This window comes from Nicotiana attenuata, chromosome 1 (genome assembly GCF_001879085.1).
Source record: "Nicotiana attenuata strain UT chromosome 1, NIATTr2, whole genome shotgun sequence".
Taxonomy (NCBI): domain Eukaryota; kingdom Viridiplantae; phylum Streptophyta; class Magnoliopsida; order Solanales; family Solanaceae; genus Nicotiana; species Nicotiana attenuata.
The window spans coordinates 56,462,660-56,475,334 of NC_031989.1; positions in this window are offsets into that span (position 1 = coordinate 56,462,660).

The window sequence follows — 12,675 nt, forward strand, 5'->3', positions numbered from 1 at the left end:
GAGGGGGGGGGGGGCGTAGTTTTGGACAGCTTATACAAAGTACAAGACCAGTTCCCAACTGTTAGATCCATGATGATCAATGGCTGGGATCAAGGGGGCTAATACGAGGTCGTTTGGGGTGTGAAGAGTTGGACCGGGTATGCTGGAACTGGGCTGGGTCTGGACCAGGCGGATTTGGGTATTAAAATGGCCGAATTTCGTATTAAAAAGACCCCTTTTCAATTACCTCTTTTTATTCCTTTTTTCTCTTATCTTTTTTTTTTTAATTAAAAATCCCAATTTAATCTAAATTGTAAAATTAAAATAATTACCTAATTACAATAAATATAAAAGTTATTTATTCCTAAATTAAAAGAGAAAAATCAATAACCTAAAAATTAAAAGGTAAAAATGTAGAATGAGCTATTTTTTTGTAACTTTTTCATTTTTTTATAAAACAAATAATTACCAATTTATCCTAAAAATTTAAAAATAAAGCCTAAATTCAATGCATGTATTTTTGGTATTTTCATGATTTAAATAAAATTAAACGTGCACAAAAATGCAAACAATTAATAAAATTCTACAAAAAATTCCTAAAATGGCAAATAATTAAGAAAAAATCTATTTTCTTGAGATTTTATAGGAGTAGTTCGTATAGGGCAAAAATCACATGCTCACATCATCTTTCCTATCTCTGAAAGCAAGTTGGTAAGCCTAGTGCAATGTATGCCCAAAAAAGGGGGATGACTGTGATAGAGAATGAGAAAAATGAGCTAATTCCTACTCGCACCATAACGGGGTAGAGAGTTTTCATTGATTACATAAGGCTCAACAAAGCAACCCGCAAGGACCATTTCCCACTTCCATTAATTGATTTAATGTTGGACAGATTGCCGGTGCATGAATATTATTGCTTTCTTAATGGTTATTCGAGGTACAGCCAAATTTTCATATGCCCAGAGGATCAGGAGAAGACCACTTTTACTTGTCCTTATGTCACTTTCGCCTTCAAGGGTATGTCTTTTGGTCTTTGTAATGCACCAGCCACTTTCCAGAGATGCATGATGGCTATTTTCACCGATATGGTGGAAAAATTTGTGGAAGTCTTTATGGATGATTTTTCAGTCTTTGGGTCTTCTTATGATGACTGTTTGAAGAATTTGAGCAAGGTGTGAAGAAACCAATCTAGTGTCGAATTGGAAAAAGTGCCATTTTATGGTGTAGGAAGACATCGTGTTAAGTCACAAAATGTCTAGAAGTGGCATTGAAGTTGATAAGGCGAAGGTGGAGGCAGTTGAAAAATTACCTCCACCCATTTCTGTGAAGGGTGTCCGGAGTTTCTTGGGACAAGTAGGGTTCTAATGGCGCTCTATAAAGGATTTTTCAAAAATTGCTACTCATTTGTGCAGGTTGCTTGAAAAGGATGTAACTTCAAATTTTGATGACTCCTGCCTGAAGGCATTTGAAGAGCTCCTAAAGAAGTTGGTGGCTACCCCCATCATTGTGGCACCGAATTGGTCCTTACCATTTGAACTTATGTGTGATGCAAGTGACCATGCTATTGGGGAATTGCTATGCCAGAGGAAAGATAAGGTGTTTTATTACATCTGCTATGCGAGTAAGACTCTTGATGGTGGGAACGAAAGTCTTAGTCCATACCGATTATGCCGCAATCAGGTATCTATTTACAAAAAAAGGAATCTAAGGCTAGATTGAAGCGTTGGGTTTTGTTGTTGCAGGAATTTGATGTAGAAATACGACATTGAAAGGGAACAAAGAACTAAGTGATTGACAATCTATCAAGGCTAGAAAATCATGACCACACGGAGGAGGGTGGAGAAATTAAAGAAGTATTTCCTGATGAGCAACTTTTTCTATCACCCAAGACCCTCCCCCATGGTACGTGGACTATGTGAACTATCTTGTGAGTGGGGTACTTCCTCTTGAAATTGAATCTGAAGCTAGAAAGAGGTTTCTACATGATGTGAACTTCTACTACTGGTATGAGCCATACTTGTACAAGTAGTGTGTTGATCAGTTGATAAGGAGATGAATTCCATAAAAGGAGGTGGAATTAGTGTTGTATGATTGTCATGCATCACCTTATGGGGCCATCATGAAGACGATAGAACAACTGTAAGGTATTACAATCCAATTTCTTTTGGCCAACATTATTCAAGGATGCCCATGCATTTATTAAGAAATGTGACTAGTATCAAAGAATAGGAACAATCACAAAGTGGCATGAGATGCCTTTGAATAACATCCTGGAGGTAGAGATTTTTGATGTGTGGGGGATAGATCTTATGGGACCATTCCCTTTGTCCAGAGGAAACAAATACATCTTGCTAACAGTTGACTATATGTCAAAATGGGTAGAGGCGATCGCATCACCAATAAATGATACCATGGTGGTAGCTACGTTTGTGAAAAAGAACATATTCTCGAGGTTTGGGACTCCACGTGCCCTGATTAGTAATGAAGGGACACATTTTTGCAATCGGTTATTGAATAACCTTCTAGGTAAATACGGAGTCCGCCATAGAGTTGCTACAACATATCATCCTCAAACAAGTGGACAAGTTGAGGTGTCTAACAGAGAAATAAAGCAAATCTTAGAGAAGATGGTTAGTGTGAACAGGAAGGATTAGGTTGCAAAGTTAGATGATACCTTGTGGGCATATAGAACTCCATACAAAATGCCAATTGGGGCGTTGCTGTATAAGTTTGTTTCTGGGAAGGCATGTCATTTGCCTATTGAACTTGAATAAAAAGTGTAATGGGCCATTCAAAAGTTGAATATGGACTTTGAAGCCACGTGTGAGAAGAGACTCTTGCAGTTGAATGAGTTAGATGAGTTCAGGCTGCACTCTTATGAAAATTCTAATCTTTACAAAGAGAAAAAAAAAAGATGGCACGACAAGCGTATCAAGCCATGTCACTTCGAGCCAGGCCAATAGGTATTATTGTTCAATTCTAGGCTCAAGTTGTTTCTTGGGAAGTTAAAATCGAGATGGCCAGGGTCGTTTAAGGTGGTGAGAGTCACTCCTTATGGTGCAATTCTGTTGCGTGCTTTAAATGGTGATAGGAAATTTTTAGTGAATGGAAACAGAGTCAAGCACTATTGGGGACGTGAATATTGACTACTTTCTAGTTTTTGCTCATTGTTTATTTCGTCAAGTCTGACGTTACATGATTATTGCTCTGATCTCAGGAACTTTGATTGAATGCGCAGGGTCAGAAGCAATGACAGACTTAAGGGCTTTGGCCTCGAACCTGAGAGAACATTTCATAGGGGGTTGAGGGAAGCAAGGGACACAAATAATCTTCAGGCACTTGTTCAATTTCCAGAATCACTGGGCACTTGGAGCTAAAACAGAACATGATCCAGCTACTACATGCTAATGGGCAGCTTATAGGTCTTCCACACGAGGATCCATAACAGCACATCCTGAACTTTTTGGAGATTAGTGATACCTTTATCACCAATGGAGTCACTCCAGACTATCTGAGGCTCACACTTTTCCCGTTCTCTCTGTTGAGCGAAGCAAAGCGATGGCGGAAGGCAGAGCCAGCTAATTCTATTACATCATGGATGATCCGGCAAGGAAATTTTTGGCAAGGTTCTTCCCTTCAGGCAAAACTGCAAAGTTCAGAAGTGAAATAGTCTCCTTCAAGCATAAAACGGGGGAGTCCTTATACTCATCTAGGGAGAAGTCCAAGAGGCTGCTTTGAGACTGTCCTCATCACAATCAAATAAACAAAGTGTTAGCTCACACTTTCATAGAAGGGCTATATCCTGAGACAAAGATTGTGGTAGATGTTGCAGCTAGAGGTCAAGTGTTGGAGAAAAGCTTTGATGAGATATATGCGTTGTTGAACAAATTCTCCAACAGCAATCCTGGTTGGCAAGGTGAGATGGGCAGACACACAGTGCAAAAACCTACAGGGGTTCTCGAGTTAGATGTCATCTCGGCATTATCAGCGCAGATTTTCACATTGACCAACCAAGTCAATCAGATGACCTTGGTTATTAACAAACTTCATTCCCGGCCAGTGCAACAGGTTCAATTGTTTTGTGAAGTATGTGGAGAGGTTCATACGAGCGACTTATGCATAGTTAATCCAGAGTCTGTCTGTCTTGTGGGTAATGCAAATAGGGGACAGACAAACTAGTATGGGAACACTTACAATCCCAACTGGAGGAACCACCCAAATTTCTCTTATGGTGGAAACGAAGGTGATTATAATCAATATAGGCCACAAGCACTCAACAACAATATAGACCACCTCATACTAAACAACATGAAAACTCGACGAGTCACCTTAAGGTAAAGATGATGAAATTTATGGCTGGCTAGCAAGCCCAAGCCGCAACAATGAGAAATTTGGCGACAAGTGCCCAAAATACTCAATCGATTGGAGCTCTTCCCAGCGACACAAAGTCTAATCGTAAGGCTTCTATTAATGATGTGTCATTTAAGAATGGGAGACAGCTAGAAGAAGCACAGTCGAAAAAGAGAAAATAAGTGACCTTTAATGAGAAGCCAACCACTATAGAGTCAGAATCAAAAAAATCAAAGGAGTCAGAGAAGCCAGGTGAAGAGGAGGCGGCTAAGCAATCCCCACCATTAGTTGCGAAGCCACCACCTCCATTCCCTCAAAGATTGTAGAAAGTGAAGGATAATGCCTCATAAAAAAGTTTCTTGATATTTTGAAGAAAGTTCAAATCAATATTCAACTGGTAGACATCCTGCAAGAAGTGCTTAAATATGCAAAATACATTAAGTACATAGTGGCAAATAAAATGAGGTTGACCGACTTTGAGACTATGGCGCTCACTGGGGAATGTAGCTCTAGAATCCAAAGCAAGCTACCTCAGAAATTAAAGGATCCGGGTAGTTTCACTATCTAAGTCTCGATTGGTAACCATGAAGTCGGGTGAGCTTTGCGTGATCTTTGAGCGAGCATCAATTTGATGCAAGTATCTGTGTTCAGACATTTGGGTTTGGGCGAGCCGCGCCCAACAACGTTAATCTTACAGTTGGTTGATCGCTCCCTTTCTCATCCTGAAGGAGTGATTGAAGATGCGTTAGTTCAAGTGGGTTCTTTCATATTCCCTGCTTATATCATAATCCTGGACTAAGGGCCTGATCAGGAAGTCCCATTTATTTTGGGGCGTCCATTATTAGCCACGGGCCGAGCTATTATTGGTGTATGCGAAGGAAAGATGACGATGAGAGTTGGTGGTCGAGTGTAGGTATTCAATGTGTATAAAGCACTCAGATTGCCAGCCCACTATGAAGAGCTACCATGATTTATGTGGTGGAAAGTGATGCTACGTCATTGGTGCCTTATATGAGCCCTACCGATTCTCTTAAACGAGCTTTGATTAGGGATGAAGAAGACATTGAAGATTAAATGATGGGAGAAATTGAGCAAGTACTTGACATGTCTTGCAGTTATGTCCATGGGTTTAGGTGATTTGAGAAGTAGGACAAGCCTATCACTCTGACCCCTCCTAAGCTATCTATTGAAGAAGCTCCAAAGCTAGAACTTAAGCCCCTTCCAACGCATCTACGCTATGCTTATTTGGGGAACTCTGAGACATTTCCGGTGATTATCTCATCTAGCTTGACGAATGTACAAGAAGAAAAAATGTTCAGAGTACTTCGTGAGCTATTGGGTGGACAATTGATGACATCAAGGGAATCAGTCCATCGATTTGCATGCATAAAATCTTTTTGGAAGATGGACACCGCCCCAGTGTTGAACTACAATGGACATTAAATCCTGTTATGAAAGAGGTCATGAAGAAAGAAGTAATCAAGTGACTTGATGCATGTTTCATCTTTCCTATCTCTGACAGCAAGTGGGTAAGCCCAGTGCAATGTGTGCCCAAAAAGGGGGGATGACTGTGGTAGAGAATGAGAAAAATGAATTAATTCCTACTCGCACCGTAACAGGGTGGGGAGTATGCATTGATTACAGAAGGCTCAACAAAGTAATCCGCAAGGACCATTTCCCACTTCCATTCATTGATTAAATGTTGGACAGATTGGCAGAGCATGAATATTATATTGCTTTCTTGATGGTTATTCGAGGTACAACCAGATTGTCATATGCCCAGAGGATCAGGAGAAGACCACTTTTACTTGACCTTATGGCACTTTCGCCTTCAAGCGCATGCCCTTTTGTCTTTGTAATGCACCAGCTACATTCCAAAGATGCATGATGGCTATTTTCACCGATATGGTGGAAAAAATTGTGGAAGTCTTTATGGATGATTTTTCAGTCTTTGGGTCTTCTTATGACGAAAGTTTGAAGAATTTGAGCAAGGTGTTAGCCCGTTGTGAAGGAACAAATCTAGTGTCGAATTGGGAAAAGTGCCATTTTATAGTGTAGCAAGGCATCGTGTTGGGTCATAGAGTGTCTAGAAGCGGCATTGATGTTGATAAGGTGAAGGTGGAGGCGGTTGAAAAATTACCTCCACCCATTTCCGTGAAGGGTGTCCGGAGTTTCTTCGGACACACGGGGTTCTATCGGCGCTTTATAAAGGATGTTTCAAAAATTGCTACTCCTTTATGCATGTTGCTTGAAAAGGATGTAAGTTTCAATTTTGATGACGCATGCCTGAAGGCATTTGAAGAGCTCAAAAAGAAGTTGGTGGCTGTGTCACGACTCAAAATCCAGTAAAGATCGTGATGGTGCCAGACACCGCTGTCAAGCAAGCCACCAATAAATAATTAATTTGATTCTCTTTTTAGTATTTTTGAAATCATAGTTTTCCTTCAATTAAATAGTAGAAGATGTTTAGAGTAAATAATAATATTTTCACAATCTCAATACTTGAATAACCCATAATCATCCCAGAACCCGGTGTAACAAGTGCATGAGCATCAACACATCATCTGTCCAGAATACAACTTTGGACAGGAGAGAAAAAAATATAAATACTCTGAAGGAGACTCTGCCAACTGCGGATCGTAACATAAGATGCAGCTCACCTAAGTCCCCATATCAACCACGCCGCTGCGCCCACAAGGTCACTAGACATACATGTGCCTATACAACAAAATATACAGCAAGTGTAGTATGAGTACGAAAACAACGCGTACTCGGTAAGTATTCCGTCTAGCTTCAAATAAGTAGTGATGAGTGGTTGACTCCGACACTTACTATGGGCTACAAATAAAATTGCCAATGATATAATTTAAACATGGGTTATATAAAACGGATGTAATCTTAATGTTTTGAAGTAAGTAAGCAATTCATTTATAACTTAGAAATCTCCAAATTTATTTCTCATCATTTAACAATTTATCTCAGGCCAAAGAGGCAATATCATTTATTATAAATTCCAAAGCAATCAATTCAATCATGCATAATTCATGTTGAGGTCGTACGACCCGATCCAACATATAAATATAAAGTGTTCACTGCCGAGGGTCGAACGGTATGAACCATAGATGCATCTATTAACCTACCGAGGAGAATGGCCCACTCCCATTAGAGTAGTGGAAATTTACCCCGCTCGCGGAATATAATTGCGACGCGGCTACATATAGATTTCATAAGTTATTATAATATTCCTCAATTCTTTTCGAAAATACGAAGTCCAAATGAAAACTTTTAAAATCTCAAATTCCTCAATTTCAACTCTTTTCAAGACAATTAATAAGCAACCTCAATCTCGCTCTTTCTCAAGGCAACACCATAAATCAAATAACAATATCAATAAGGCATGATGTATCCTAAAACTACCCGGGCATAAGCATAGCTAGTATCTACGTATGGACTCTCGTCACCTCGTGGTTACGTAGCCCCTACAAACAGAAGCACGTATTAATTTAGTTCACCTATGGGCTTAATTCCCCCTTACAAGGTTAGAAAGGACACTTACCTCGCTCCGAAGTTCCTTAACTGGCTTCCAAGCCCTTCCGACCACTCAAACTGATGCTCAATGCTCCAAAACTAGTCAATAATTATGCAAAACCATTTATATATACTCAAATACTCATTATAATCCTATTTACAATAAATTCCAAACTCCCCTTGAAAAGTCGATAAAATCACCCTCTGGACCGCGTGCCCGGATTCTGAAATTTTTCGAAGATAAACATTACCCATAACATTACGAACTCACATATATGGTTTATTCTCAATTTCATGCCCAAATTCGTGGTCAAAATCCGAAAATATAAATTTCTAGGTTTTTTTCCAAATCCCACAATTCTACTAATTTTCATGTCTTAATCCGAATATAGACCATGTATTTAACTCACGACTAGTAGAAATCACTTACCTCGTGTTTGATGATGAATATAGAACTCCAAAATTGGCTCCCATGGAAGAAGTGAAGTGAAAATGAGCCAAACCATCGATTTAAAGAGAACACCGCCCAGGCGACTCTTCATCGCAAACGTGGAACTTCCCTTGCGTTCGCGAAGCTAAGAAACCTCACGCCCAGAAATCCTTCTTTGTGAACGCGGCAATCCCATTGTGTTCGCGAAGCACAATCCGCCTCAGCCCCCATTTACTCTACGCGAACGCGAGACATGGATCGCGAATGCGAAGCACCACTGCACAGCCTTCCGCGAACACGACCCTCCTGTCGCGAACGCGAAAAACAAAAGAGCCCCCGGTCCAACTCCTTCTTTGCGAATGCGTGAGGCCCTTCGCGTTCACAAAGAACAACAGCAACATCAGCAAACAACAGCACTAGTTCAGCCAAGAATTGGCCCGAAACTACCCCAAAACACACCCGAGGCTACCGCGACCCTGTCCAATCACACCAAATAGTCCCATAACATAACGCAAACTTGCTTGAGGCCTCATATCACTTCAAACAACATAGAAACCACACCCCAATTCGAGCTTAATGAACTTTAGAACTTCAAACTTCAATATTTGATGTCGAAACCTATCAAATCACGTCTGATTGACCTCAAATTTTGCACACAAGTCACATTCAACATTAAGGACCTACTCCAACTTTCGAAATCAAAATCCGACCCCGATATAAAAAATTCCACTCCCGGTCAAACTTCTCAAAAACGTTCAAATTTCTAACTTTAGCCAAATGACCCCAAAGTGACCTACACACCTCTGAATCCACTTTCGGACGTGCTTCCAATACCAGAATCACCATACGAAGCTATAACCAGGCTCAGAACCCGAAAAGGACATCGACAAAATTGAAATGCACTACAACCCAAATTTATGAAATTCTTCCCAAAATGCTAGCTTCCACAATAGGCGCCGGAATGCTCCCGAGTCATCCATACGCCCAAGTCCAAAATCATCATACGAACATGTTGAAACCTTCAAATCTCGATTTTGAGGTCATTTACTCAAAATCAACCCTTAGTTAGATTCTTCCAACTTGAAGCTTTCGAAATGAGAATTCTCTTTCCAAATCAATTCTCAACTCCTCGAATTTCAATTTCGATCACTCGTACAAGTCATAATACCTGAAGTGAAGCTGCTCGTGGCCTCAAACTACTAAACGGCGTGCTAGAGCTCAAAACAACTGTTCGAGTCATTACAGGCTGCCCCATTATTACGACACCGGTTCGGTCCTTACCATTGGAGCAATGCTAGACCAGAGGAAAACTATGATTGCTCAAAACGACCATCGGGGAAATGCTAGGCCAGAGGAAAGACAAGGTTATTTATTCCATCTACTATGCGGGTAATACTTTCGATGATGCACAGCTGAATTACACCACCACTGAAAAGGAGTTGTTAGCCGTGGTGTGGGCCTTTAAGAAATTTTCGGCATACTTGGTGGGAATGAAAGTCATAGTGCATACCGATCATGCAGCAATCAGGTATCTATTTACAAAAAAAGGAATCTAAGGCTACATTGATGCGTTGGATTTTGTAATTGCAGGAATTTGATGTAGAAATACAAGATTGAAAGGGAACAGAAAACCAAGTAGCTGACCATCTATCAAGGCTGGAAAATCATGACCACGTAGAGGAGGGTGGAGAAATAAAAGAAGCATTTCCTGATGAGCAACTTTTTTCTATCACCCAAGACCCTCCCATATGGTATGCGGACTATGTGAACTATCTTGTGAGTGGGGTACTTCCTCTTGAAATTGAATCTAAAGATAGAAAGAGGTTTCTACGTGATGTGAACTTCTACTACTTGGATGAGACATACTTGTACAATCAGTGTGCTGGTCAGTTGGTGAGGAGATGCATTCCATAAAAAGAGGTGGAATTAGTGTTCTATGATTGTCATGTATCACCTTATTGGGCCATCATAGAGGCGATAGAACAGCTGTAAAGGTATTATAGTCTAGTTTCTTTTGGCCAGCATTATTCAAGGATGCCCATGAATTTGTTAAGAAGTGGGATCAGTGTAAAAGAACAAGAACAATCACAAAGTGGAATGAGATGCCTTTGAATAACATCTTGGAGGTAGAGATTTTTGATGTGTGGGGGATAGATTTTATGGGACCATTCCCTTTGTCCAGAGGAAACAAATACATCTTGCTAGCAGTTCACTATGAGTCAAAATGGGTAGAGGCGATCGCATTGCCAACAAATGATGCCATGGTGGTAGCTGCGTTAGTGAAAAAGGACATATTCTCAAGGTTTGAGACTCCACGTGCCTTGATTAGTGATGAAGGGACATATTTTTACAATCGGTTGTTGAATAACCTTCTAAGTAAATACGTAGTCCGACATAGAGTTGCTATAGCATATCATCCGTAAACAAGAGGACAAGTTCAGTTGTCTAACAGAGAAATAAAGCAAATCTTAGAGAAGACGGTGAGTGTGAATAGGAAGGATTGGGCTGTAAAGTTAGATGATGCCTTGTGGGCATATAGAACTGCATACAAAACACCAATTAAGGCATCGCCGTATAAGCTTGTTTTTGGGAAGGCATGTCACTTGCCTGTTGAACATGAACACAAAGTGTACTGGGCCATTAAGAAGTTGAATATGGACCATGAAGCAGCGGGTGTGAAGAGACTCTTGCAGTTGACTGAGTTAGATGAGTTTAAGATGCACTCTTATTAAAATGCTAAGCTTTACAAATAGAAAATGAAAAGACGACAAGCGTATCAAGCCATGTCACTTTGAGCCAGGCTAATAGGTATTATTGTTCAATTCTAGGCTAAAGATGTTTCCTGGGAAGTTAAAATCGAGATGGTCAGGCCCGTTTGAGGTGGTGAGAGTCACTCCTTATGGTGCAATTGAGATGCGTGCTTTAAATGGTGATACGAAATTTTTAAAGAATGGACACAGAGTCAAGCACTATTGGGGAGGAATAATTGATTGTAAGGAGACTAAAGTTGTACTCGGTGATGAGAAAGCGAGGCTCTGCAATGTGCCGCAGCGTCAAATCAAGCGCCTGTTGGGAGGCAACCCAGTTTTGCTATTTTTCTTTTATTTTTATTTTTATTTTTATTATAGTATTTTTGTAGTGTCAGTTTTTCTTTTGCAGGATTATAAGCATAGGAAATAAAGCAAATGGAAGGGTGCAAAAAGCGAGCTAGATGGTTGAAACTAAGTGTGAGATGCTCACACAAAGGATCACACCTGGGAGAAGTCTAAGTATCCCGTGAGCTGCTAATACTTCGATCTTTGGCTTACCAGGGAGTCTCTTTTACCTTCTTGTTATTTATTGTATGCATTAAGGACATTACAAATTTTAAATGTGTGCTGAGGAGATTGTCTGGGTGATTTTCTGTGCTATCTAAGCTTAGTTGTAGTACTCGTCTGATGATAGGCTATAATTACGTATTTTAGTCGATTATTACACTCTAATTTACTGCACTTTAGTTGAGTTTGCGCTTTAATCGCTAGTGTTTTGCACTAACTGTGTGTTTTACGCCTTGTAGGAGTGATTCCGAGCTATATAGATGTTATGGAATGAATTCAAGTGATTTGGAGCTTTGAAGTCAGAGTAAAAGCCCAAGGAATTAAGGCGGGATCGTATTCGGGATCAACAGATGATAAAACAACAAAACGAAGACTCGAGGAGGCATATTGTGCACTGTCTAGTAAAATAGACATAACTTTTTTTTTTTTCAGAACTCCATTTGGGCTCCACAATATATGGTTGGAAATCTAACTAATTGGGCTACAACTTTCATGTTTTACGTTTTTCCAAATTGCAAACAGAACAGAGTGAAAAACCGCGGTTATGGTAGGGCCGCGGTAGTACCGCGGCAGAGTAGAGCTGCAGATTCAAAGGACCATTTTGGCCGCGGTCCTGGCGTAACCGTGGTGGGACCGCGGCAGAACGCGGAAATTTCAGGGACCAAAGTGCAAAACACGGGATTTTAAGCCCTAAACCCTATATTAAACGAAGGAGGCCGACCAAGAGAAGGGAGACACTACATTAGGTTTACATAACACTCTTGGAGGCAAGAACATGCTAGGAGCAAGGAGGAAGATTTAACTACAAGTTTTTCCCCTTCCTCTTCCTATTTTTCATTGTTGGTTACGATTTTGAGTATTGTGTTTTCACATACTATTATGAATAGCTAATTCGCTTTCTAGGGTTTTGATGGAACCTTTTGGGGATGAATTGGTTGTTATATTAATATAGTTTTGAGTTAGTTGTTAATCTCTATTTGTTCAACTACGTTTTGATTTTGGTTAATTGAAACTATCCTCAATTAGTCGTTCCTATTTATTATGTATCTGCTTGAAAGAGAGTGCATATTT